At 45.6% G+C, this 26,853-nt stretch overlaps 1 long non-coding RNA gene across 2 annotated transcripts; it reads left to right on the top strand.

Annotated features, from left to right (window-relative positions):
• The first annotated feature begins 809 nt into the window (after positions 1–809).
• On the top strand, positions 810–26,377 carry LOC142587632 (uncharacterized). Of its 2 annotated transcripts, none has more exons than XR_012829595.1 (3): positions 810–974; positions 3,503–3,677; positions 25,473–26,377. It is a non-coding gene; the product is annotated as an uncharacterized LOC142587632 (long non-coding RNA). The 2 variants fall into 2 exon arrangements; XR_012829594.1 differs by having other exon boundaries at positions 810–978.
• The last annotated feature ends 476 nt before the right edge of the window (positions 26,378–26,853 follow it).

Here is a 26,853-nt window from a genome sequence, read left to right as displayed (position 1 = left end):
AGAGCCGCATGAGGCCGGAGGCCAGAGCAGTGCTCGCTTCTTTAGAACGCGAACTAGGAAATGTGGCAAAACAAGCACAGCGCGGATGACACAAACCAAGCCAGGAAAATAGACAAGGCAGTGAGCTTCATACGCACACGTACGCGATTCAGTGTGTGTGCGTGCGAATGCTCATTGGCGCATGGCGACAAATAGAGTCAGGTACGTCTTCCTTTCTTTGTCAGTGCATTCCGCATTGTGCTGGTTTTGCCGTGAAATATCAAATCACCCACAATCGTGACCTCGTCAGATGAAAATCTGCCATTGTCTCAGCAGCAACGAACAGTTACGCCAAAGCATTGGCGAATAAAAACTGTTGCCGATTGAGCCATTTAGTAGAGTAAGCTGAATTTACTTAGCTGACTTTTGTCACGTCCTTGTTCCTGTGGGTGCGTAATTTCCAGCTGGGACAATATCGCAATTCGATATGCCGCTCGTATTGGTACTTGCGACTAGTTTAGCCACTTCGTAGTTTCTAATGTTGCTAAGGACGTCATACTATCCTAAGGGCCAACAACGATCATTCCTGCCTTGTGGTTTCTTCATGTCGCGTTACACCTTTTCCAAATTTATTACACGAAACAGCAGTAATGAACTCCTTTGCAATAAACCCTCAAGAATAATGAGGAATAGATATGTTATTCGTAGTAGTACATACATAATTTGTTTTATATATGCCTACCCTCAGCTCGTTTCTAGAAAAATATATGCGCTCCACAAGGATTTTGTAGGGGAGCGAGCTCTATAGCGCAGGTGTTATGTCAACGCAAGAGCGACGAGGCTACCTAGAAGCTGGATTGCTTTAAACAATAGGCTTCGCGCCATTCCATAAACCAGCAACGATGTCGAAGTATCGCTACTGTGGCGTCATTTGCGCTGTGCTGCTTGTAGGAAGCATTATTTGCCATAATACAGGTCAATTTTCGAAAAAGCAGGCAAGTAAGCACACTTACCCGCATTATAGATAAGCAATATTAGCAGCACTGTTACCATTGCAACCCTAACTAAAATGGTTTTATCCTTTATTGTTACTCTGTTTCACAGAGATTACACGAGGAAACGTCTGTTTGTTTCCTACATGTTGAACTTTGGTCACCGCTTTTATGTTTCCTTTAAGTGTCTCGCCTATATGCATCCTTTATGGAGCACTATTGATAAAATCCTGTATTTTATCTAGACATGCATAGATGAGTTGTCTGTTCATTTTGTATTTGTGCACATGTTGCCTGTCTAAAGTAGTGCACGGCTTTTTATTACAAGGCAAACTTTTAATAATTTTTGAAACCACCATGAAGTGATGACAAAGCCTTTTTCTGCCTCATTGTTCGTGGTTCTCTTAGCGCTTTCGTGTTTGTTTGCAGCATCGGGACGATGCTGCTTTAGAGGGGGAATTGATGAGTGTGGCTTTTTATCTTTCTCCTGCAAGTGCTTTTTCACCTGCTAAAATGTTAAACGTCATCGCTCAGCTAGCGCGAGACGGGCATGCAGGGGTTTAGAACTTACCCGAATGCTATCGTTCATTCTGCCTGTTATGTATGTCCTCGCCGAGCCTTGTATGATCGATTGCATGTGCATCGCGAATTGTGCAGCTATTCGTAGAAACCACGTGTATACGCGCGATTGCACTTAAACCTTTTGATGTATAAAAGGCGACGGGCTAGACCAGCTGATCAGATTTCGACGATCGCCCACCGTCTACGACGCTATCAGTGTACTTTGAGTGTAACATCCTTTTGCGGGCACAAGTTGCCCCAATGAAAAGTTAGTTTCGTCATTCGTAGTATTGCGGCTGTGTTTTTCACAGTCACTACTATACTCCGTTCCATACATAGCAGTCAACCCTGTGGAAGCTACGCAAGAAGTTCGGGCGAGAAAAATTATCACTCCGCGCGTTGCGCCTGTGCTTCGCTGCGTGCGAACAGCGTTCACTAGCGCGAACACGCACGTGAGGCTCCTCGCCACGGGTTGCAAATAAAAAAGCCGAAAAGAAAAAAAAGTAAATAAAAATGATCTGAAACATTGCAGTAGCAGCCGTATACCACAGTATGTTCATTTCCAAGGATTAAAACTTGCTTCATTCAATACTGAGCTTATATAGAAACTACTTGGGCACAGTTGTGGTAAAAAAACATCGAACTATATCCAAGTGCTAACGGAGTCACCGCAAGAAGTCTCTCTAGTCTCCAGAGCGTTTGCTACTATGTATGGAATGGAGTATACGTGGTAATATGCCAAACATATTTTCCGTCTTGTGAAGATCATTCATTAGGGTTGGAATATCAGAACATGCGCGGTAGATCGGTTTATGTTTAGTTATTTATTAGGTAAGTGTACGTGCGACAACGTTATTTTGCAACACTATACCTGCTCATTGTATTTGGTCAGCTTTCTTCTAAAAAAAAAAAAAAACGTGGGGTTTTGCGTGAGAAAAGCGCGATCTGATTATGAAGCGGAGTTCTGTAGATGGGTATCTAAAATAATTTTGACCATATTTGATTTTTCTATTTGGACATAAAAGGGAATACACGAGCATTTTTTTTGCATTTTACCACCATTGAAATGCGTTCGCCGTGGCCGCGACCGCAGGTGCGACTTTGACCTCAGCAGTGCAACGCTGTAGTTACTAATCTATGCAACGCAGGGTCCGTTTCCTTCCCCTTCAACAGCCAATGAATAGCTCCAAATTTTGTCGCCTACAAAGCGTTGACCCATAAAATTGGGCGTGTATTCAGCAAATGTTTGCATTAGAGAGCTTCCTAAATGGTAATCCTTACAGTGCCTGGCAGAAGGGATAGCACTCAGCGGAATAAGAAGACGATTGCTGGGCATATCCAATATATGCTTGCGCGAGAGATTTCCATGAATACATAGCGTGGTTACACATTGACAATAACGAATACGCCTCCCGACGTTGCTTAATGTAAAAAAAAATTCAGAATACTCGCACATTGGTTTTCTCTACGGCTGAGCACAGATAGCATGCATTGACAATGCGTAAGGGAAACCCTATAGGGACGGTCGGTCCCGCATTAAACTCAAGCTCGAGAAAGGGAGCTAGAAAGTATCGTACGAGACAGATTTCTGTGTATTGTTGTTCATTATTTTATGGTCGTTCAGTGAGTGCTTCAGAGGCTTTAGATTGGAGTGCAGTACTCAAACTAGTTGTGGCAGCTAGTGAGCGCTTAGCTAACCTCGGCTTCTCCAACGCTGGAATAAGAGAAACAAATAGCAGAGCTTCGGGAAAAACAAAGGGATGCATTGAGAACGTACTACAGCAGATAAGTATCGTTTTTTTTTTCAAGTTAGGCTGCGCTCGGTGAATGACCAGAAATGTTCACCAGTAATATAACTGGGCTTCATCGGCTGCAATTTCAGTCATATTTGAAAGGAAACAAGAAGAAACGGGTACCTAAAGATAGCACTATTCAAGAAAATGTTGTTGCCCATTTTCTCTCGACTGCAGGGCGGAGATCTCGGTCGTCGCTGCAGTCAGAGAGCGCCATGCATGCAATGGGCATGCTGCAGAAAATCTGGCTCTGCAGCGACATGTCTTCCTAGAGCGCGACGTGGCGGACACTGCTCAACCACTCAAGTGAATGGGATATATCGGACGCATTGCCCTTGTGGGTCCGGCCAAGGTAAAAACGTACCTTACATTTTTTTCCTTGGCTAAAGGTATGTCGGACGTCTTACTCCAACATTCTATACAGGTAAATTAAAGGGAACCGGCAGTGTTTTTATAGAAGTACGTGCGACGTTTCTCGTTGATTTTTCCACCTGTGACAAAATCCCTATTACCTGCTCTATACAAGTTTTCCTCGCATCGGCGCGTATTCTATTTGCGTCGTGATGAGGCGTGCCTGTTTCGGTGCTGGCCACGCGAACCGGCGTGCTCATTACTGCTGTAACAACGGCCGCATGTGCTTCCATAGCGTCGATTCGTGCGTCCATGGCAAAAAAAAAAACTTATCCAATTCGATTTCCTTCGGCGGGATACCATGGTAACACGTGCCTGTCGCAAAGACAGACACGATGCATTTACTTTGCTACCTATCCACTAAGTCATTAATTTTTTTTTTAATATTTGGGGTTTTACGTGCCAAAACCACTTTCTGATTATGAGGCACGCCGTAGTGGAGGACTCCGGAAATTTTGACCACCTGGGGTTCTTTAACGTGCACCTAAATCTAAGCACACGGATGTTTTCGCATTTCGCCCCCATCGAAATGCGGCCGCCGTGGCCGGGATTCGATCCCGCGACCTCGTGCTCAGCAGCCCAACACCATAGCCACTGAGCAACCACGGCGGGTCACTAAGTCATTAAGGAATTCTGTTCGTTTTGCAGCATTTTACTATTACGAATATATCGAAGTCGAAACTACAATTCACAACTTAAGATAATCGTCAAATGCCTAAAGAAAAAAACTTTGGGATAGTTACAAACTTACTAGAGAAAAGCATGAAAAGGTCAGACTCGTTTACGATAAGATCAAAGTAAATGATGAACTCTTTGCATGGGAGGAAGAAGTAGGCGAGAAAAAGCCAGTAAAGAAAGTGTCTCCTCGAATTGCCCAACGGTAACCTGCTAAGTTAAGAAGAAACTAACTGTTCCTAATATCAACGCCAGGAATATAGTTAATAAGACGGTAGAACTTGAGGCCTTGCCTCTTGAACATGAACCTGATATTATAACCATTAGGGAAACTTGGCTGTCATGATATATCTTGACCAACAATATATTCCCCCCAGGTTATATAGTTCTTCGTCAGGATAGATGTACACGTGGTGGTGGCGTTGTGATTTAAGTGAAAGACGCCATTCAGACCACACCCCTACCTAACATTAATGGTGCAGAAGCACTGTTTTGTAGTATCACTACCGGCGTATATTCCCTTTACGTTGGTACACTGTACAGAGCACCGAATTCTGGCCCGGAGCCATTACATATATTGTCTGACTACATGCAGCGTCACCTTCAAGGGGACAAAAAGGTTGTCCTTACGGGAGATTACAATCTACCAGGTATGAAATGGGATTCGTACAATGCTGGTGTTGTCGATAAGGACAGCGCTGAGGCGATACTTGATATGGCCTTCAATAGTGGTTTAAAGTAAATCATTCAGCTACCTACAGATGTCACTTTGTCGAGCAGCTCAATTCTAGATCTAACTGTTGTGAGTGAAAACATTCCGGTGGAGAACATATCATGGGAAATAATTGACGGAATTTCGGACCACAAGGCAACCAAATGGTGTCTATCACTGCCGTCGTCAGCATGCTCATAAAAATTGATCACACGAATATATGATAGCAAAAACGCAGATGATGTCAGCATTCATGACCTTTCTGATTATCACTACCCAAATTTTTCTTGTCTTTTTCATGATAATTCTTTGACAGTAGATGAATTATGAGCGAAATTTAAGACCTATCTACAACGATGTTTGTCAAACTTTGTACCCATGAAAAAAAAAGAAAGCGCACAAAAGAAACCCTTTGATCACAAGGAATATAATATATATGAAACGTAAAATGTCAAGGCTGAGGAAACTTAAGAATAAGACATCAAATCCCTGCTACTCTGAGAAAATTAGCAAATTGGCACATGGTTTGAGAGCAGTGATAAAACAAGCAAAACATACGTACATGAACGTTACACTTAGCAACTTCATCAAGACGGCTCCTCAAGAATTTTGGAGATATTTTAACGCGAACATGCATAAGCAAAGCAATTTGCCGCCTAAGGATGCTTCCCAAAGAGCAAATAAGTTCAATAACTTTTTAAAATCCATTTTTACACAAGACAGCGGAGCTTCACCAGATTTAAACCATCAGCCGAGGGGAACCGGCGTCATACTTGGTGATATAGAGATAACGGAATCAGGCATACTTTCACTACTGCTTAACATCGACATTAAAGAATCTTGCGGCCAAGAGGGGATTCCAAATACTTTTCTCAAGAGATACGCAGAATGGGTCTCTAAATACCTCTTACTTATCTTTAAAAAATCTCTAGAATCGTCTGACGTCCCCAAAGAGTGGAAAATAGCAAAGATTGTCCCGATTCTCAAATCAGGTGACGCAACAAGCCCATCAAGTTATAGACCGAACTCGCTAACTTGCAGATCTTGCAAAATTCTCGAACACATCATACTAAAACACATCGTAACCTTTGCGGAAGATAATAACTTGCTAAGCAACAACCAACTTGGTTTTAGAAAAGGACTGTCTACTGTTACGCAACTGACACAAACTGTGCATGATCTGACTCTTACAATTGATAACCGCGGGTAGACTGACATATTATTTTTAGATCTATCGAAGGCCTTCGACCGGGTATCCCATCCTAAACTCCTGGGCAAACTACAACCCATTCTCAGATCTGGCGGCATAATAAACCGGATAAAAGCTTATCTTACAGGTCGACAACAGTACGTAGAAATCGAAATTCAGCAATCTGATTGGGTGTAGGTGTCATCCGGAGCACCACGAGGAACAGTCTTAGCACCAATTCTTTTTTTGGTATGCATCAATGACATGGCAGATAACATGAAATCAATGAGAGCAGCATTCCGGGCAAGTTGGTAATCCATTGCTTAAATGATATTGCGCGACATAAAAACGACACGGACGTGAAAGAAGACGACACACCAAGCGCAATTTTTCAACTAAGTTTAATGTGCCACTGCGTCATTTTATACATGGCAGGCAACGTAGATCGCGCATGCGCTTACAAGGAGATGAAGTGCGAAGTCATGTAACATGGTTACGTGTCATGTGACGCCGCGTCCAAGTAACGTAATTCTTTTTCTGTCTCTGGCTTCCCGTCTTCCCGTCTCTGGCTCTCACAGAAAAAGAATTACGTTACTTGGACGCGGCGTCACATGACACGTAGCCATGTTACATGACTTCGCACTTCATTTCCTTGTGAGCGCATGCGCGATCTACGTTGCCTGCCATGTATAAAATGACGCAGTGGCACAATAAACTTAGTTGAAAGTTTGCGCTTGGTGTGTCGTCTTCTTTCACGTCCGTGTCATTTTTATGTCGCGCAATATCATTTAAACATGAAATCAACGATGCGCATGTTTGCCGACGATTGCATAGTATATAGGGAGATTCGGAACCGTAATTATCAAGTAACACTAAATCACGAGCTTGCGCAAGTAGTAAATTGGTGTCAGGCATGGTAAATGAAGATTAATTTAGACCCACTAGAATTCACCCACACGATCGAACAGCAAAAACCAAAACTAGTCGATGATTATAAATATTTGGGCATTGTCCTATCATCTGATATGAAATGGGACAAACATGTGTCACACATATCTTCTAAGACATTTACAACACTTTGTTCACTTGAACTTCCTTTAAAATCTGCCTCACCAGACACTAAGATGCTAGCTTACACCTCATTCGTTCGTCCTATACTAGAATATGGTATTACCCGCTGGTTCCCCCATACCAAACAGTGCATAAAACGCCTAGAAGCTATACAGAGAAGAGCTATCAGATTCATTTATAATAAGTACAACCGCAATGATTCTCCGACAGAACCCCTTGATAAAGCTTGCCTCCCGACTATTTACAAGCGTGGGAAATTCATACGCCTCAAGTTTCTGTTCCACCTCCTTAACGGGAACTACAAACTAAACAGTGGTGCATATGTATCTTTCACTAAACAGCGAAACACTATAACTAAACATCTTAAACATTTTACTGAATACAGGTTCCACACAGACACATTCAGGTATTCTTTCTTTCCCCAGACAATCAGAGACTGGAATTCATTGCCTAGTCATATTACAATTTCCTCACGTGACGATTTCCTTCCTATGCTGAAAAAATATGTCTATGAGTACGCATCTTCATTTACCTGTATCGCCTGCAGACACCGCATTTTGTCTCTAATTGGTATGGATGTACTTTTTGTTATTTATATTATGCTTCTGTACTTCTGCTCATTAACCTTTACGGGCCTTTAACCTTTAAGGTCACACCCTTTTATTGTATCACTCAAATACGTCTTGTAAGCTACAATACTAACAAGTGTATAAGTTTGTCATTCTTATTTTGATGCAATGTATTTTCCCATGTCCTGCAACAGCCTCGAAATGGAGGCTAGCAGTATGTATGAAATAAATAAATAAATAATAAGGGCTACTCGTCTCCGTACAGTTAGCTCCGCTGACCACTAGTGATGTCTCTTTCAGCTTTAGTTCGCGAAGAGGCCCAACTGACCTTAGCCCTTCGGTTTTGTTTGTCGCTCGAAGCAGTTTTTTGCACTACTTCTGGAGACTGCTTTAGTCTTATCGTTAGGCTGAACACTATCAGAAACTTAAATCTTGGTAGTGCGTGGTACGGTATTGTTTTAGATGTCATTCTTCTTCTTGCGTTTAAAAGCATTCTCGGCCGTGCCAATAGAGTATACTCACACCTACCTTGACGCTGCTTCGTCCACCTAAAGTAACAAGTATTGCATAGATAGGGTTCTCCGCAAACATGTTCGAGAATACACGTGCTGTAGCTGACGTCGACGGTAATGAGCTCTATAGTAATATTTTTAGGCTCTTGTCGTTAAACTGAGACAGAAATGTCGCAAGATTTTTGTTTATAGTTGCCTCATAGTCGCGTCATTTCTCATTGCTCTGACTGTCGAGTAAATTTTAGATACCGTAGGCAATACGGAACACTATAGTATAGGCGTAAATCACCTAACGAAAGGTTTTCCGTTTGAGTATAGTGTCCCTGCAGGCGAGAAATGGTTCATGCTGCACGGGGCTTTGTAACCTGCCAATATATATAATTGTAACATCAAATGAGTCAAGATGAAATATTGTGTTTACGTTCAGCTGGTAAAGATACAAAAGCCTCGTTGACAAATACCACGGATAGCGTGGCATTTTGCAGTTCTCCGTGTTCGTGAAAGCAGAACAAAACTTTTTGTCAAGTTCATGGTCGTATCTGGATAATTTTATGATAGGAACTGTGTGATGTGTATAGCTTCACGGCTGCTGTGGAGAACGTGTCTGGTATAAATGAAGCCAAGCGCACGCTCTACACTTACCTCGGTTATAAAAATACTACGCCTCAGTCCCGTGATCCAAGCGAAAGGTTCAAATAGTATTCATTTGTCCCAAAGCTGTTAGGAACGGAATCGTTATGTTCATATTTGCGTAACCGAGCCATACCGCTCCGATATCTACGTTTTTCTATAACCGATTTATCAGATTATGCATCGCCTGCATTCTAATTGTCATCGTACACCTTACAGCAATTAGTTTTGCTAAAACAATTTACTGCTACAGTAGCAAACGATCGAATATCTTACAGTTAAATTAGTATTGCCGAACCTGGCGCTATGAAATTTATTCAAGCCATTTTTGTAAGAAAATTAAAGCAAAAACAGATTTTGTGAGAACAATGCGAAATCTTTAAGATCACCATGCTATGTGGCACAAGTACTATGTGAACACCGCCGACATGATCACAACCGTTGCTTCACCATGGTCACAGAGCCCACACACTGCAATGCAATTTTGAGTGCTTACTTGTAGTTTTGGAATTATAAGTATTCGTCCTAGAAAACCCTCTTCAAACAAGGTTTCCTGACTTCGAAGGAACTAAAATGTCACCAACTGAACTTTTCTTTTCATATCAATAATATCTATCCTGTTGCGAAACAGAAAATTTTGTCGCTAAACCAACAAGGAAGTGAATAAATCTGCCGACAAAATTGCTAAAACGGTAACACTGGCAACCAGTGCCAACGCGGCCGACGGCATCGCTTTTGAAACATGCCATGTCTATTGGCGTTCAATATGTCATAAAATAAAGGTAGGTAAAGCGCACAGGGTTAGTTGTTTAGAAATACCTTACTTCCCAGAATCATTCCCCAGAAAGCTTCATATTTGGTATTCAGAAGTTCATATTGCAAGTCCAGAAACTATCGCAATTCGGCCGTTTTGTTAGCATTGCAGTAAAATCATGGACGGCTGGGCCTGATACCTGCATTGGGCGCCAATAAGCCTTCTACATATGAGTGCAATGCGCATTCGCGCCTGTACTTGTCATTGACGACTTTATCTGCTGTCCACAGGTGGAAAACAGGCCGCCACTTTCACCTTGGCCTTTAGCGCGACCAGGAACATTATGCATGCCTCATCACTGCATTGTATATGGCTGCTCGTCCTACTTCTCGTATGTGTCAGTGAAACTAAACAGGCTCTTTGGTTATCCCTCCAAAATCCGGAATGCTGCGGAACGCCCGTCGTGGATACAGGAGGATTTAGGAACCTGTGATACGGCCACTCCGGCATGCAAAACGCTCTTGTTTGACAGCCTGGCTCCCTGTTTGCTCGAACACTCTAAATCTTTCATGAAGTGACAGTGGTGGCATTGAACCCATCCGTTTATTAATTTCCTACAGCGCACAGAGCTCGGGAAGGTCTTCCAAACGAACACGGAGTACATCCTCCTCATCCACTGCCTCTGATGGGTTCTGCTCAGCATATCGGAGCAACATCATTGTTGGCTCAGAATTACACAGCTGCCTGAACAGCTTCTCGTAATCAGAGGGCCGACCTTTAGGCCCACTTTTGAGGGATCAAACAGGTGTTTCTTCGTTTTTGCCCAATTAGTTTGTAATTTAAGTGCTCCCTAAAGCCAATGTCCTACAAAGACATGAATCTTGGTGTCTTCCTGCCCTTAAAGAAAAACAAAACACTATTCATGAGATATATTCGTAGCAGTGTACCTGTCGAAAGGGTTCTGCGGGAAAAACGGAAATTATGACATTACGGAATTTCTATTAGAGGACTATAGTTACTGAGCTGATCGCGCGAAAAAAATTTTCGGTTTTGGATTTTAACTGTGAATTAGGAAGTAAACCAGAAACTTTTTCTTTGAGGAGGCACTATCCACTTGCAAGGAATTCTTTACAAGCAAGCTTGAAAAGGTCAGCATTTCGACTTTTACCTCAGATTCCCAGATGATAAAAACAACTACTTTGCACTGGTAGGAGGAGGAGGAAAAAATTGGTTGTTTAATTCAACTGGTAAGTTACCTGTAGGCGGTCCAATTCAGGCGCAAAGAATCTAGCGTACGCATGTGTCAAGAAGCCTTTATATTGCTGAGCACTACCTATATGCTTGCAAGGAAAGTGGCACAATCTAGTATGCGCAATCTAGGTCCATCTCTAAAGGAATCTAGACGATATTCAATGGCTGCCACATGGAACAACAGTGCGGCTATGTGGTGAAATGTTTCCTCACCCTGCAGCACGACTGACCACGTAGTATACTTTCGATTGCGGACGTTAGAGTGACTATCTTCCCTTTTTTATCGCTTTCTTGTGCTCTGCAGTTGTTGGAAAGTCACTTAAAGCTGTGGTAACGGTCATTCCTAGCACTGATCGGATGTTGATATAATATAGATGCAGGTAATGCCGGTGGAGGAGCACTGTGAGATGTTTTAACGAAGACCAATATTCTGAGAGTCGAACGCGGCTTTACAAAATATTTTGTCAGCTCTTTGTCGCGTGTCTTGTCAACAACTCTCGTCGAAAATACGACAAACGCACCCTCATATCATCGCGAAAGGCCACGACGTAGTGTTTCAGTAGCTGCCGGGCCGTTGCGGTATCTCCGGCAACAACCTCGGTTACGAAGCTGCTAGGGGAGCACACCAAGGAGCAACCCTTGTTTTTGTACCTTTATGGTGGACTGACGCAGCCCAACACTTAGGCAAGCTAGCGCGCCGTATGACATCGCAGAGGTGGCACACTTGAATTCCCCCAACATCGACTACATTACCACTACCCATCTATACAACTGCGGCTGTTACCTGGGCTTCCGCGAAATAAGGAAACATTGATGTGCCACTTGCGCTTGGGCGTCGCATTTACCAATGCATATACGTGTTTAATTGAAATGGCTGATAGCTCCGAGTGTAATTCCTGCAGTTTCGATGAGACTGTAGAACAACTACTGAGCTACTACTGCCCATCGTTTGAAAATGAATGACATGACCTCTGCACAGCTCTAAATCCATTAGATCGAAAACCGGTCACCTTGATCAACATCTTGGCATCATGGCTACGCATATTGCAGCTACAAAAGGCCACAAACGTGCTGGTGCGATATTTGAAAGCTACCGGATTGAGTCACCGCCTGTGATCTGGACTGAGTGAACTATCGATATCTCCAGTGGACTTTATCTTCTTCTTTTAATCTTTCACTCCCTTTTTCCCTTTTCCCAGTGCGGGGTAGCCAACCAGGCTCAGTCCTGGTTAACCTCCCGGAATATATCATTTGCTTGCCCCCTTTAATAAAGACAAAACCACACATGAGCGTGCAGGTTGAAACGTCAAGCACATTAGACAGAAAGTATACGGTTATCATTACTGAGGTAAAAATTGTAACAAGATTTTTTCTGTTGCCAGTGCTTTGTGTGTGAAACAATTATGAAGAAAAGGCATCGTTCTGGCCAACAAGGCCAAGAACAATCAGGCCAACGCAGTGCAAAGCACTCGCGGTTTGGACAAGAGGCACGATAGCACTTGAAAAGGCACTGGCAAACAAACGACAAATACATTTCGAGAGGTAACCTCTCTCTTTTGTCTGTGTATGTGATAGTTACCCAGCAGTGCACTGGCATTTTGCTCCAGCGATTGCGCTGAGGTTGCATCACGATACTATCACTGTATATGTGCTCTTGCGTATAGAAGGCAAGCAAACTCCACGCACGAGAGGATGGTGTGGCATGTTTAAAATTTATGGTGTTTTATTTGCCAAAACCACTTCCTGATTATGAGGCTTGCCGCAATGGGGGACCCCGGAAATTTTGACCACCTGGGGTTCTTCAATGAGCACCAAAATCTAAGTACATGGGTGTTTTCGCATTTCGCCCCCATATAAGTGGCATGCTTTGTGGGTATTCAGTGTACAATACGTTTAGAATAGCCTTCATCTCTAAAATAGCATAAAATATCTCTTAATAGCATCAGAAGTCAGATATGAACTTACCAGGCTCAACCCAAAATCAGCACCAGGACGTATGGGATAAGCAACAAAACACTCAGGAACCTTCACGATGCATCCATTCCAGCTCTCGTGGACTACATAAATAAGTGTTGGGAGCAAGGTGGCATTCTAAATCAATCAAAATCAGCCCAAATCATTTTGATACCAAAGCCTGGAAAGAAAACACAACAAGCAAATTTAATGCCCTCGCGAACATCCAGAGTCGGTAAACTGATGGAACATGCGATTCTCACACGCCTAACGAGATACATGCATGATGGAGGGCTTTACCCACATGCCATGGTTGGATTTCGACCCAAGTTATTGACGCAGGATATAATGCTCAAACTAAAGCATCAGGTGACAGATGCGGGTGAGAAAACTCTAGACACCAAGACAATACTAGGTCTCGATTTAAGGCATTTGACACTGTCATGCACAAGGCCCGAAATCACGCACAATTTCTCCAAGAGCTGGATGTAGGATGTAAAACATACGCGTACATAAAATACTTCTTGACGGATTGTGCGGCAAAGATATCAGTTAGAGAAACCAAATCGGAGGCGCACAAACTAAATAATAGGAGTATCCCGCATGGTTCAGTCCTATCTCCGTTTCTATTCAACATGGCAATGATCGGTCTTCCTGCGAGACTCGAAAAGATAGTACTCGGACACAGTCTATACGCGGACGACATCACCCTCTGGGTGGCAGCTGGAAGCGATGGGCATGCGGAAGAGATCCTCGAAACAGCAGTAAACACGGTCGAAGACTACATCAGAGACAAGAGATTCAAATGTTCCTCGCAAAAACCAGAACTTCTGCTCTATGGACCCACATGCAGGTGTCGAAAAAACAACAAGGAAAGGCTGGGAATTGTGGTCGCAGTAGAAGGCACCAGAATACCGATACTGGAGAGCCTGAGAATACGTGGACTTCGCATATCCGAAAACGGCCATAATATAGAAACCATTAGACTACGGGACAATAGTGTTCAACAAACAGACTATTGAAGCAGATATCCAACAAGAGCTATGGCATGAAAGAACACAGTTACATCCCAATAATAGAAATATTCTTTATCAGTCGTATAATATAGGTAGTCCTTCCGCTCAAGCTCTATCTACGCTATGGAGAAAGCCAAGTTAGAATGCATTGTTAGAGAGCCGTGTAAACAAGCCTTGGGACCTCTGGCAAACACGTAAAACGAGAACTCCCTACTCCCTGGCGCTCGGCCTGCACAACACACTTGACGAACTTATTGAGGCCCAGAGAGTAGCGCAGTATGGAAGACACACAGAGAGTTTGACGAGGAGACCCATCTTCGATGACATCGAAATAACCTACGAAGCACAGCATGGACTACGGAGAGACATCGTAAGGAAAATAAGGGATAATAATAATATTTGGGGTTTTACGTGCCAAAACCACTTTCTGATTATGAGGCACGCCGTAGTGGAGGACTCCGGAAATTTTGACCACCTGGGGTTCTTTAACGTGCACCTAAATCTAAGCACACGGGTGTTTTCGCATTTAGCCCCCATCGAAATGCGGCCGCCGTGGCCGGGATTCGATCCCGCGACCTCGTGCTCAGCAGCCCAACACCATAGCCACTGAGCAACCACGGCGGGTAAGGAAAATAAGGGAACATCTCTCAATACCCCCATTCCCCAGAAACATGCACTCTGAGTTTCACCAAGATAGAAGAATCGCAAGAGCGAGAGCACGCAAACACGCAAACAGACAGCGTAGGTCGACAGTTGCAACGAGTCTAGAGAGTGACTCCAGAGTTAGTGGCACTATAAATACAGGACAGGCGGAAGTGGTGGAGGAGGCTGCCTTAACACTGGCAATGGCCTCCACGGAGGCTAACATCGTGGTCAGCACCTCCAAAACAGCCGTAAAGAACAGGGCCAAAGGAAGAATCTCGACAGAAGCGCTGAGAATGTTAACCAACTTTCGTGAAAATCTAGAGGTTCGCATTATATGGGCACTCGCACAATCCTCCCTTCCCGCGAACCAAATAGCGCGCAACCTGGCGAGAGAACTGACCGGCCGAGCAGGTTGCAGGCAAATATTGCGAACGGAGAGAGACCGGATGATCAGCTTTAACAATATTACCAAACACAATAAATTGAGAACGGCCCATTTCCCCCCGGCACAGTCCTCGGTATGTAGATGGCAAGCTACGGCATGGCGCCTCTTACAAACAAATACATATCCGAACCCGGTGGCCTACCACCGCGGCTACCCGGACCATTACACCGATACATGTAGATTCTGGCAACAAAGGTCGGACCTACAATATACAGTTTGGGCGTGTGTTTGGATACCCACACAGGATAAAATACACAAGACCAGAGAGCAGTGGGAGACGGCGTTGCTCAGCCGTGCACCAGAAGACCAACTTAAGGCAATCCAGCAGGCCGAAGGTGCCGTCAGGGCCCAAGCACTCAAGGCCATCTTCTAGGTAGAGGGGCCTAGGTCTCAAATCTGCTGTACTAAGATAAAATTTGTTCCTCCTCCTCCTGTTACCGCGCTACCTTTGTTGAGCTCAATGCTACGAAGTATGATTCCTGTGCACTTAACGTACACTAGTATTTACAATCTTGGAGTAAAAGTTATGAAACGCCAAGTGCCCCTTCTAAGCGCCTCTTTCATTAGAATGACGAGCCCTACGCGGCGCTTGTAGTGATTGCCATCGAAATGCTCTACGGCGCGCACTTTTTTCACCTGTATGTGCAGGTTCCTAGCTTGCTCATCATATTATGTGAAGTTACGTGTGTACAATAAGCACTTCTGTAAGTATTTTCAGCGCTGTATCCAAAAGCAGTGCGAAGGTTCGCGAAATGCGAAAGCGGAAGAGCATTCTGCTTATGGGCTCGCCATTGAGACGTATTTTTAAGGCGACAAAGAATTGTTTGTGCATACGTCCAACTTCGTTTTAGACATTTAGTTAAGTTTCAATAACACAGGCCGAGCCGAGCGCCGCTGTACCAAGTAGGCTTAGAAAGGTGGATTCCAGGGCGCTAAATAATCTCAAGTGCAAACTAACAGTGCCACAAGGGAGTCCTTTTGTCTCATTTAGATTTTTATGAACTAAGCCTTCAATTCTAGACGCCAAATAATGTCCTAGAATATGTCCAGGCTCATTTGCTGTGGTATGTTTCCAATTGAATGAGCGTGCAACTCAGCAATGCACAGAAATTGCGAAAACTAACACAAATGTATTGCAATTTGCAAACGGTACAAATTGCAGTAATATGAACTTAAGTAATCGGAACCTAAAGTCCACTACCCGCCGTGGCTTTGGTGCTGTGCTGCAAAGCACGAGTTCGCCGGAGTGAGTCCCAGCGACAGCGGTGGCATCTCAATGGGTGCTAAATGTAAAAACAACCGTGAACTTAGACTTAGGTACATGTTGAAGAACCCCAGATGGTGAAAATAAATCCCGATTCACCCACTACGGCGTGTCTCAAAATCATTTGACTATATATACAGACAACCAACCTTGCATGGACAGCCAGACAGACAGACAGACAGACAACGAACCTTATTTAATCCTGAGGAGCTACCATCAGGTCCTCTTAACAGGAGGACTTTGTAGCCACTGGCCGCGCCCTCGTAGAGGACAGAACACCGTGACGCTCAGCCCTTTCCTGGGCCCTCTGGATAGCCTGGGCTTGCTTTTGGAGTACCGTGCTTCTGATGGCCTCCTCCCATTCGGCTTCGCTCGAGAGAAAGTTGTTAGGCAACGCGGGACATCGCCAGAGCATGTGAGCCATAAAGCAAAAGGTTTCACTGCAGTCTGGGCAACTAGGGTTGACATTCCAGTACATCCTATTGAGGAATTCCCGCGACGGGAAAGATCCAGTCTGCAACATTCTTAATGTAGCGAACTGATCTCTACTGAGCTTCGGTTGAGGCAGATGATAAGCTCTCCCACCAAGTCGGTAATGTTTAGAAATTTCATTAAATGTGAGGTCTGGATCGTCGGTCTGTAGGCCCCTCCGGAGCCTCCAGACCGTCGCGCCACGTGAGTTCTCGCGCACGGTCGTAGGCCAGCTGGTTGAGGTTTGGGAAGCCCTCGAGAACATTTGTCCCCGTGTGTGTGGGGAGCCACGTGATATAATGAGAACCAGGACAAGCCCTGTTCACTAGAATAGAGGCCGCTTCTCGAGCTAGGTTACCCGTTTCTAAAGCTCTGATTGCGTCTCTCGAGTCGGTGTAGATGTAGGACCACTCGGGGTCACACTAGGCCAGCGCAACCGCAATGTGTTCTGCTATACTGGCGGTGGCCGCTCTGATTGAGGCTGAGGAGCGAAGCACCCTCCGTCCGTCTACAATCGACAACGCGAACTCTCCTGTTCCCGTACTGCGCCGCATCGACAAAGACCGCGGAGTCTCTATCATCTCTAGCTTGCTTCAAGATGGCTCGTGCCTGGGCTTTACGCCTACCCTCGTTATGCTGTGGATGTACGTTTCGCGGGAAGGACCTCACCAGGTAGGTCGTCCTCGTTTCTCGCGTCAATGTTATGCGCCGGTCCTCCATTATCCTAGGGACCATGCCAACCTCGTCGAGATTTCACCTGCCAGCTTTGGTCGACAATAGCCTAACCACCTGGGCAGTGACCTGTGCCTCTATGATCTAGTCTATGCTATTGTATATCCCGAGTTAATCTAGCCTGTCGGAGTTCGTGGAAATAGGCAAGCCTAGCACTTTCTTGATGTTCTTGCGCACGAAGGTATTTAATTTGGTCTTTTCCGTTTTTGTCCATACTAGAGCTAACGCCACATAGTTAATATGGCTCATGAGAAAGGCGTTGTACATCCGAAGGAGGTTGTCTTCACCTAACCCCTTCTTTCGGTTGGACACCCCAGCGATTAAACGCAACATATTCTTGGTCTTGGCTGTAACATGGGTAATTTTTCTGGAATTACAGCCCCTCGCGTCTATGAGCAGGCCTAGGATCTTAACTGAGTCGACTCTAGGAATTTTCTGCCCATTATTCGCGTATAATACCACGGGTTGAGGGGTGTCAGGCCCCTAACCCCTTGCCCTGCGGGTCTGTAAAGTAAAAGCTCCGATTTACTCGTAGACAGCTTGAGACCCGTGTCCACGAGGTAAGCCTTCGCCTCTTCCAAGGCCATTTGTGGAGCTTGCTCCATTTCCGCTAGGGAGCCCCCTAGGCACCCAGATCGTGATGTCATCTGCGTAAAGTGCGTGACCTATGCCCTCGAGGCCACCCAGCCGGTCTGATAGAGCCTTCATGACTATATTGAAGAGCAGTGGCGAGGTGACGGATCCTGAGGTGTACCCCGAGCCCCCAATCCGTACACGCTCGACCGAATCGGCCCCACCTGAATAGTAGCAGTTCTATTCATGAGAAACGACGCGACAAAGGCCTGAAATTTTACTCCCAGGCCTGTGCCGGCCGTGGCTTGCAGAATCTATCGTTGTAACACTTTCTCGAACGCCTTAGTGAGATCCAGGCCGAGAATCCCTATCACGTCCCGGGTGCCGCTATCACATATTTGCTTCCTTAGCATAAGCATAACCAACTGCGTCGATAGGCAGGGCCGAAAACCAATCATATTATGTGGGAAGTGGTTTCTGCGCTCTATGTACCCGGAAGGCTTGTTCAAGATCGCATGCTCCGCTACCTTGTCTATGCACGAGGTTAGTGATATTGTCCTCATGTTATGCAAATGACGTGGTTTTTCTGGTTTAGGGATGAGTGTCACTATAGCCGACCTCCATTCGTCAATCACCTGTCATGTCTCTTATACCCTGTTGACTTCCTTAGTAGTCCACTGCCTTATCGTACAGGTTTAGTAATGGCCTGTTAGAAAATTTATCCGGAACCGTTGCTGGTTTGCTGTTTCAATTGTAGAGCACCACCCTGATCTACAATTCTGTTAAAGGCGCGTCCAGCTCTTCTACCGTCGCGCACTCTATCGGCGGATAATCCTCTTGCTGCGCCCGCCCTACGGGGAGGTATCTATCCGCGATCGCATTCAAAAGTGACTGTTCAGTACATCCCTCCTGTTTGTGCCAGTGTATGATTTTACTAAGTGTCTGCCTTTGATCCTGCTTAGTCTGCGCGCCGCCCAGCAGGTGCTTGAGGAGGTTCCACTTCCCTCCTGAGCGCATGGGCCCGTCTACTGCCGCGCAGACCTCGTCCCATTGTAGCCTATTGAGCTCCGCGCGATATCTCTCGATCTCTCATTTAAGCTCCACAACTTTTTCCTTAGCCTGCGATTTAACCTTTGTGTCTTCTACCTCACAATATTTGACGATTTGGTCTCCAACAGGTGCGCTTGGTGCGGATCCATTCTTAGAACCTCCGCTTCCGTTTGTACTGTCTTAGTAGCCCTCTCTACGTCCTCCCTTAGCAAATCGATAGCCTCGCCAAACAAGGGAAATGTTCTCGTTCGCCCCTTCCTAAGTTTCCTGAACTCCTGCCAGTCCGCGACTCGATATACCCAGGCCGGTTGAGCGTCCACCCTTAAAGTTACAGCCACCATGCAATGGTCACTGCCCGGGTTCTCCTGCTTATTGGCCCACGTTACGTTACCTATGTTCCTTACGCATGCCAAATCAGGCGTTGTGTCTCGCGCAACTGACGTGCCCAGCCTAGGGGGAAACCCTGGATCCGTGATTACCGCAAACACGAGATCGTCCAGGATTCTCGCCAGGTTCTCTCCTTTTACAGTCCGTTTGACGTAGCCCCATGCATTATGAAGGGCGTTGAAGTCACCGGCAACTATCAGGAGAGAGTGTTTGGCTGTCGACGTCGCCTTCCTAAGCATGGAGTTAAACGTCTGTCTGTGGTCCGCCGGCGGGCTATAGACATTAAGCAATGAAACGCTCTGCTTAAGACGCCCGTGCGGTATAACCTCCACGAAAAGGGCCTCCATCGTACCTCGTCCAGATTGAATTGCATGTTGAATAAAGGCTAGATTTTTTTGACAATCGTGGCTAGTCCTCTGCCTCCCTCGTTCCTGCCCGACACAGTGTTGAAGCCAGAGAGGGTAGGGTCGTCACATAGTGTCTGCTGTAATAAGAAAATCTGCGGTTTTTCTATCGCCAAATATTACCGTAGCGGAGCCTTGCACCTTTAAAAACAAGTGCAGTTCCACTGCCAAATTACCAGCTCTTTGTGATCGCCCGCCATGCTGCCACATTAACATGCCTTGATCCACACCCGGAACCTCGAGTGATCCACTGCCTTGCTTTGCGCTCTGACCTTGGCTTTTGCCTTAATCGCCACCTTTTGTTTTCTAGTACCGTCACCCTTGGGACCAAAAGCTTTACGCTGTCATGGTTTCCTCTACTTATCCTAAGTAGTTCCTCCAACATCTTTCTGTGCTGGACCTCTCCCTCAGACGTTTCTGAATCGCTCTCGTAGTGAGGAAGGGGGCCTTACGCTTTGCTTTAGTCAGTCCTACACGGGGTACATGTTAGACTACCTGTGGCGTCTTGTCGCTCGCCTCTGTTTCATTGGACTTTGGGTTTTCCTTGGCGGCTTTGAGTCGGCGTACCTCCTGTCTTAGCTCCTTAACTTCCTTAAGTAATGCGTCCACGTGCGACCTACTACCACGCTCTGGCGAAGCCGACCGCGTTCCCTCCGTGGGTCTCTGTAGCTCCTTCTTTGTCTTCCCTTTCACCCGATCCGCCCAGGTAGGCTCCTCCTAGATCCTCACGCTGGACACCGAGTGCCCTCTTCATTTAGAGCGCTGCCTGATCATGCCGCACTTCCGCGCAGCTGGCATGAAGCGAGAGCGGCTTCTCTCGGTGCTGCGCTCCTGCGAGCGTACGCGAGTGACTCCTGCCGCCCGCCGTGATGACGTCGGTTTCCAGCTGCAGCTGCTCGGCGCGTCGACGCCGCTGCCGCCGTCTTCTTCTGACGATATATGGAACTTGAAATTTGTCCCTACACTCTTTGGTCGCTTTGGGGTGCGGGCTACGGCACAACGTACATTTCGGATCGCACTGGTGATCTTCCGCCGGCGACCGTTTGCCGCAGGTGCGACACCACTTCCTTCCCGGGTGGGGACACACGTCAGCCCGGTGTCCCAGTCCTCCGCACCCGTAGCAGACTTCCGTGTGGCGTCGGTAGAGCGTGCAGTGAAATATGCTGGCGCCGCATACCACGTAGTTGGGCACCCTCATTCCCTAGAAAAGCACCAGCGTCGCTGTAGTGTTCTTGATCCGCCTGGCCTCCAAAGCGCCCGGATTCTGATGATTTACAATTCTCGCTCTTAGTTGAGCCTCACTAACTTCCACGTCGACTCCTTTTATGACTCCTCTACACGTATTCTCGGGTGGGGCCAGGTACGCCGCCACCCCAAACGTGCCTTCATGGAGCCTGATTTGCTGCAATCGGGCGTACGCGTCCGGATTTTTCTCGTGAGGAGTACACACCACAAAAATGTTCTGGACTCCATTGGGACACATCGTGTCCTCTTCCGTTGCGGCCGGAGCCAAGGATGCAGCCATGGCCAAGGCTTGCTCAAAGCGTATTTTACTAACCTTGTTTACATTCAGGCCGTCGCGCGGTCTGACAATGATGCGAAAAGTTTTCCTCGGCAGTCAAGGCAGCCTCAAAGCAGCGGGGACTCGTCGTATCACGTCGCGTGGTGCAGCGGTGCGGTCGCCGTCCCTCCGTCTGCCACTTGTATTTCCACCGTCTTGAGACGAAGAATATTTTTCCAGGCGCCTGCCAGGCCGGCGCCGCTACGCCACCTTCCATCCCGTGTCGCATGCCTCTTCTTGAGTAATTTCTTCCTCTTCCACCACATTCATTCTGGATTCAAAGTCGCACATGCGCGGTAGTAGGCGTAAGCCTAACCTGGCCGCGTTTCAAAGCCTCGCAGAACGGCCAAAAGTCCTCCAACCGACGAATATCCGGTATCGGCAGAGTCCTCTTGACGTGCCACGTCGATTAAGGCATAACTCGCCCGGTTTTGCAGGGATAACCACTCGACAACATTGATGAAAGCTGGAGCCGATGTGAAAGCGTCCGCACTAGTCGACTTCTTCAACCTTGCATGCAGATTTCCTTTCTTTTGCACCATCCCTCGGTATCCGATGAATACGTCAGTGCAGCCAGCGGGAAACTGCGGTCCATTCAACTTTGTCACTTGCCCTCAACCTATTCTTCACACTGGCATTTCTAAAGGCCAAATGAACCCGGGTTTGAAATAATGCGTTGGAACTACCTGGAGGTCCTGCGTATACGGTGGTAGGGCAACTACCTATAGCCCAGTAAAAGCAGCTTTGCCGCTTAGTGGCCGCTTTTCTTTTTATTTGTGGAGATGACTAATGACTCAGAATGAAAGGAATTCGGTGGCCTGCATTGAAGCGCTGCACACTCTCTTATTAGGGCACTGTGGCCTCAGGAAATACCACTCCGCGTGCGCCCCCCATCCAACACGCAGATAGCCTTTTTATTGTAGAATCTGCTTTCACCACTCGGCACAATGTGTGCGGTTCTCTGGCACGTTGAAGAGGTTTGAGCCCAGGGAATCAACTTGCTAGGAAGTGAAGTCATGATTATGTGAAAGCCTTCGAGCAGCAGCAGCCACAAACGACTTTATTGGGGTCCTGAGGAGCTAAGGGGCGGCCTGCAGGTCCCTACCCAGCCGTTGGCTAGTCCCATGTCGGAACAGAGAGACCATGCCTCTCCGCTCGTTCGTGGGCCCTCTGGACAGCCAGGAGCTGGATGTCTTGTTTCGGGTCTGTGATGGCCTTCGTCCTGTCTTCTTCTCGGTTAAAATACTGTAACACAGGGCACTGCCAGAGCATGCGATTTAATGAGCTAAATTCAGTGCCACAATCTGGGCAGAGCGGATCAATGTCCGGGTGGACCATGTGCAGAAAGCCCCAAGAGGGTTAGGATCCCGTCTGGAGCATGCGGAGCGTGCTAGCTTGTAGCGTGTTGAGCTTATGATCGGGGAAAGGAAAACTCTGCCTATTCCCTCTATAATGAGAGGTGATTTCATGAAAAGTAATTAGTGGATCGCTGTGGACGAGCTCTCTCGAACTCACCCGAGACACCATCCCGTCGCGGCATACGAAACCTCGCGCACGGTCGTGGGACCCGGTAATACGTCTAGTTCCATGTGAGCCGGGAACCAGACTATGTGGTGAACAATGTCAGAGGGGTGTTTGCCGTTTAGAATCCTGGCTGTTTCTTTGGCTATTAATCCCTATGCGAACGCTCTAACGGCTGCTCAGGAGTCCGTGTACACCGTAGTGTGTTTTGAGACCAGTAATGCGAGAGCTATAGCAGCCTGTTCCGCCACATCAACCGAGGAGGTTTTCAGCGAGGCTGCCGAGAGGAGTTGTTCCCTGTCATTGACTGTGGCTACGGAGAACTTGTTGGCACTGGCGTGTCGCGCCGCTTAAACAAAGGCCTCCGTTCCGGATATGTTCTTTAAGAAAGTTCTAGCCCTCGCTAACCTTCGACGTTTATTGTGTTGGGGGTGGACATTTCTTGCAAAAGGGTCTACAATAAAGGCGTAAGGAGTGACGCTAAGGTTATGGTCTTATGGAAAAATTTGTTAAAATACTAAAAATAGAACTATCAGCAGAGCCTTACCATCAACAGCCAAGGGGGTTTCGCATGCTGGTGCGTATTTTTGGTACATCTTTTCGTGCAGCTTTCTTCGTTTGCACAGCGATGTAGTTCTTATTTCCTATGCTGCATATTTATCGATTTACTTTTTATTTATTTATACATACTGCAATCATAAGAGGGTTATCGCAGGAGTTGGGCACAAAATAAAGGGTGCCACACGCACAACAACTGAGGGTACACAAATCAAAGGTACGAAGCACAGCATTAGTATAAGGAGTATGTTAAACAAAAATAGCCTCAGTGCATACATATATGTATATAACCATAGTGAATAACACATGGTTTTAGGAATCACGGGCATCAACCAGTGACTGCCTGAACAAAATGATCAAATGTCAATTTTCGTATGTTACGGGGAAGTTGGTTCCACAAATGAACGGGTCAGGGAAAAAAAATATATCTGAAAGTGCCAGAGTGAGCGTACACGGGTGTTCTATATAGACGGTGAAAATTCCGTGTGTTAGACGCTTTAGCAAACTTAATGTATTCCAACGATGAGCAACGTTCAGAGTTAACAGTAGTGTAAAACAGTTTAAGGCTTTATACATTACGCCGCTCTACCAGCGAAGAGAGTTTAAGGAGGGAAGGTTACAAGAGGAGGAGAATTCCTTGTCGTAACGCCGGCATAAAGAAATTGGATAGCTGTTTTTGGAGGGATTCAAGTTTTTTTATGTCTGATTTCAGGTGTGGATTCCAAATAGCACACCCGTTATCAAAGATGGGCCGCACTAGGACTTTATCGTTGTGCAATTTTGTTTCTTTAGGGGCTGAGCGTAAAGAACGCTTTAGGTAACCTAGACCTGCTAGAGCATTATCCCGTGGCAATTCCAAAGATGACCGTTTTTTGTAGGGCGTCAATATTTGATTTTTTTCTAATTTTACGCCAATATTTCTGTTCTGTTATTCCTTATTTAACCATGGTTGCTAGAGAGCAATTTCTTTTTATCCAGATGGTCGGCCTTTAGGTAGTATGACATGACTTTATAACGAAACCAAGTTTATTGGTCTTCGTAGTACGTAAATATTAGTGACATAAACCGCACAATTATCAGCACAATTTTCTGATTCATCTGATACGATCGCGCTTAACTTGCACAGGACGAGACACCTGAAAAGCTCAGATGAAGGTAAAAGAAGGGGTACCAGCGGAAGTATGGCGCGTGTTCTCTTTCCTGATTTGCACTTAATAGCCGTCCTTCCAGACATGCGACGGAAAATCCGTGAAGCTGGCTCTTTTAGAGACGTGGTTCTTCTGGCTGGCTCCCCATCTCCATAATTGCGAAAAACTATTTTATCAACCACCATTACTGGGGAACAAACTCATGTCAAAGAGTCAGTAAAGCGCTGGCCGTCATAGGCATTATACATTGAGTAACTTCTTACATTCACTACTACTTTGTCGATGAGGTTATGCTTCCTGGAGTGATGTATAAATTCCATAGGCAGCTTGGCCATTCCGTTACGAAGCTTGGCATGTGGTGTCTAAAGCTTTCATAATTAGTGTCTTAATTGAGAGAATTGAGAGAGTGGAAGTTACTACATCAAATACACTAATGTGCCGCTTATATGTACAGAAAGTCCCATCTGGATCCGTCGATATTTGTTGCTCCTAAGTCGATGGTAGACAAGAACAAGCAGTTTATCAGGAAAAAAAATAAACGATTACGATAATATTCGTGCGTTTCAATCAATTTTTTTTCATGTGCCTAAATGTTGTATAAATACGTTGTGCACAAACAATAACAGTATGTTCTTTTATTTTCAGGCACGTGTACCGGGGGCATATGCACATAACAACACAATAGCAGCCATCAGTGTCCAGAGTCTCCTAAAGTGCGTGGCACGAAAATACTGCTTCAAAATTTAAACAATCATTACAAAGACTCGTCAGCGTAGCCTATGTATCTGTTAATTTTAATAGCAGTCTGCTTCTGTCCTTGTTGGTAGAACATCGGATTATTGTGAACAGTAGGGCATCTTGCAATATCATCATACTTTGGATAGATTTTCTTATACGCCTCACGGGAGCGTCATCAGAGCATTAAACCGCCATCAAACCTATATTATTCAACGGAATGGGCGCAAGACATGAAAAAAATTAAGGGCCACAAAAGAAAGAATATTTTAGAGAGAAAATCCACGCCATCGCACTGTAACTGACTTGAAGGATGGCGGGCACTAATTACTTGATCTCAGTATTCTTAGAGACTATTTTCTATTATTCCACTTTATAAGGATATTAGCAATAGAAGGCGAAAAAGAGATACTTGATGTCAATTTGCATAAACTCAAACTAGACGTAGGTGTGTCTAAACGCGACATTTGTTTATGTGCCTAAGTTAGGAAGTAGGAAGTAGGAAGGAAGCAGATTATAATGGGATGTAAAGTGTTTTTGTGTACTTACGATGGAACTCTGTTTGTTTGTGTGCGCGGTGCAAACGGTTCCGCGGCGATTGAGCTCGCTATCATCGGATCGACTTGTTTTTCGCTTCAAACACTGTCAGACACGATGAACTTTACTCGCATGGTGTAGTCTGTTGCGTCACAGACTCAGGATAGTTTTCGCAACCTGATTGTTATCTGACAATCGGCAGTCCTATGCTTCCGCCATGCACACGCAGACGGTTGTCTGTTTTATTTTTCAATAAAAGTTCAATTCATTCTGCTGCAGTTTGTGAATTTGTGTGCTAAATTTGAGCCCGATCTGAAGCACATGACTAAGCACCCATCTATCATCGAAGGTGAGTATGAGAGATCCTTCTTTATGTGCCACAAAATCCCAACTGGAATATCATGGATTATCACGGAGAAGTGAAGGGCAGCTTAAGAGTTAGATATCTATGAGAACATTAAGCATGCTAGGACGTGCACATCCATCTCCCGGCCACTCAGTGTTGACAAGGATTTAAGTAAAGTAATGAATTGATAATTCTGTAAATATTTTAACCATCTGTTATAACGTATCTTTGGTATTGGTTAAAATATGCATACAAAGTTATCCTTGATTGTGAATCAAGACAAAGATGTCTTGATCCTGAATAATTGGGCAGATTTCTTCAGCTTGGATGACGGATAGTTTCCGCACATTCAATGGATAGTGAAACATTCTATAAGTTGCAACAACAGAGCACATCTCTCATACTACG

The sequence above is a fragment of the Dermacentor variabilis genome, chromosome 7 (assembly GCF_050947875.1).
Source record: "Dermacentor variabilis isolate Ectoservices chromosome 7, ASM5094787v1, whole genome shotgun sequence".
Taxonomy (NCBI): domain Eukaryota; kingdom Metazoa; phylum Arthropoda; class Arachnida; order Ixodida; family Ixodidae; genus Dermacentor; species Dermacentor variabilis.
Note: the sequence above shows the minus strand (reverse complement) of the source record. Positions and strands in the feature narration are given on the sequence as shown.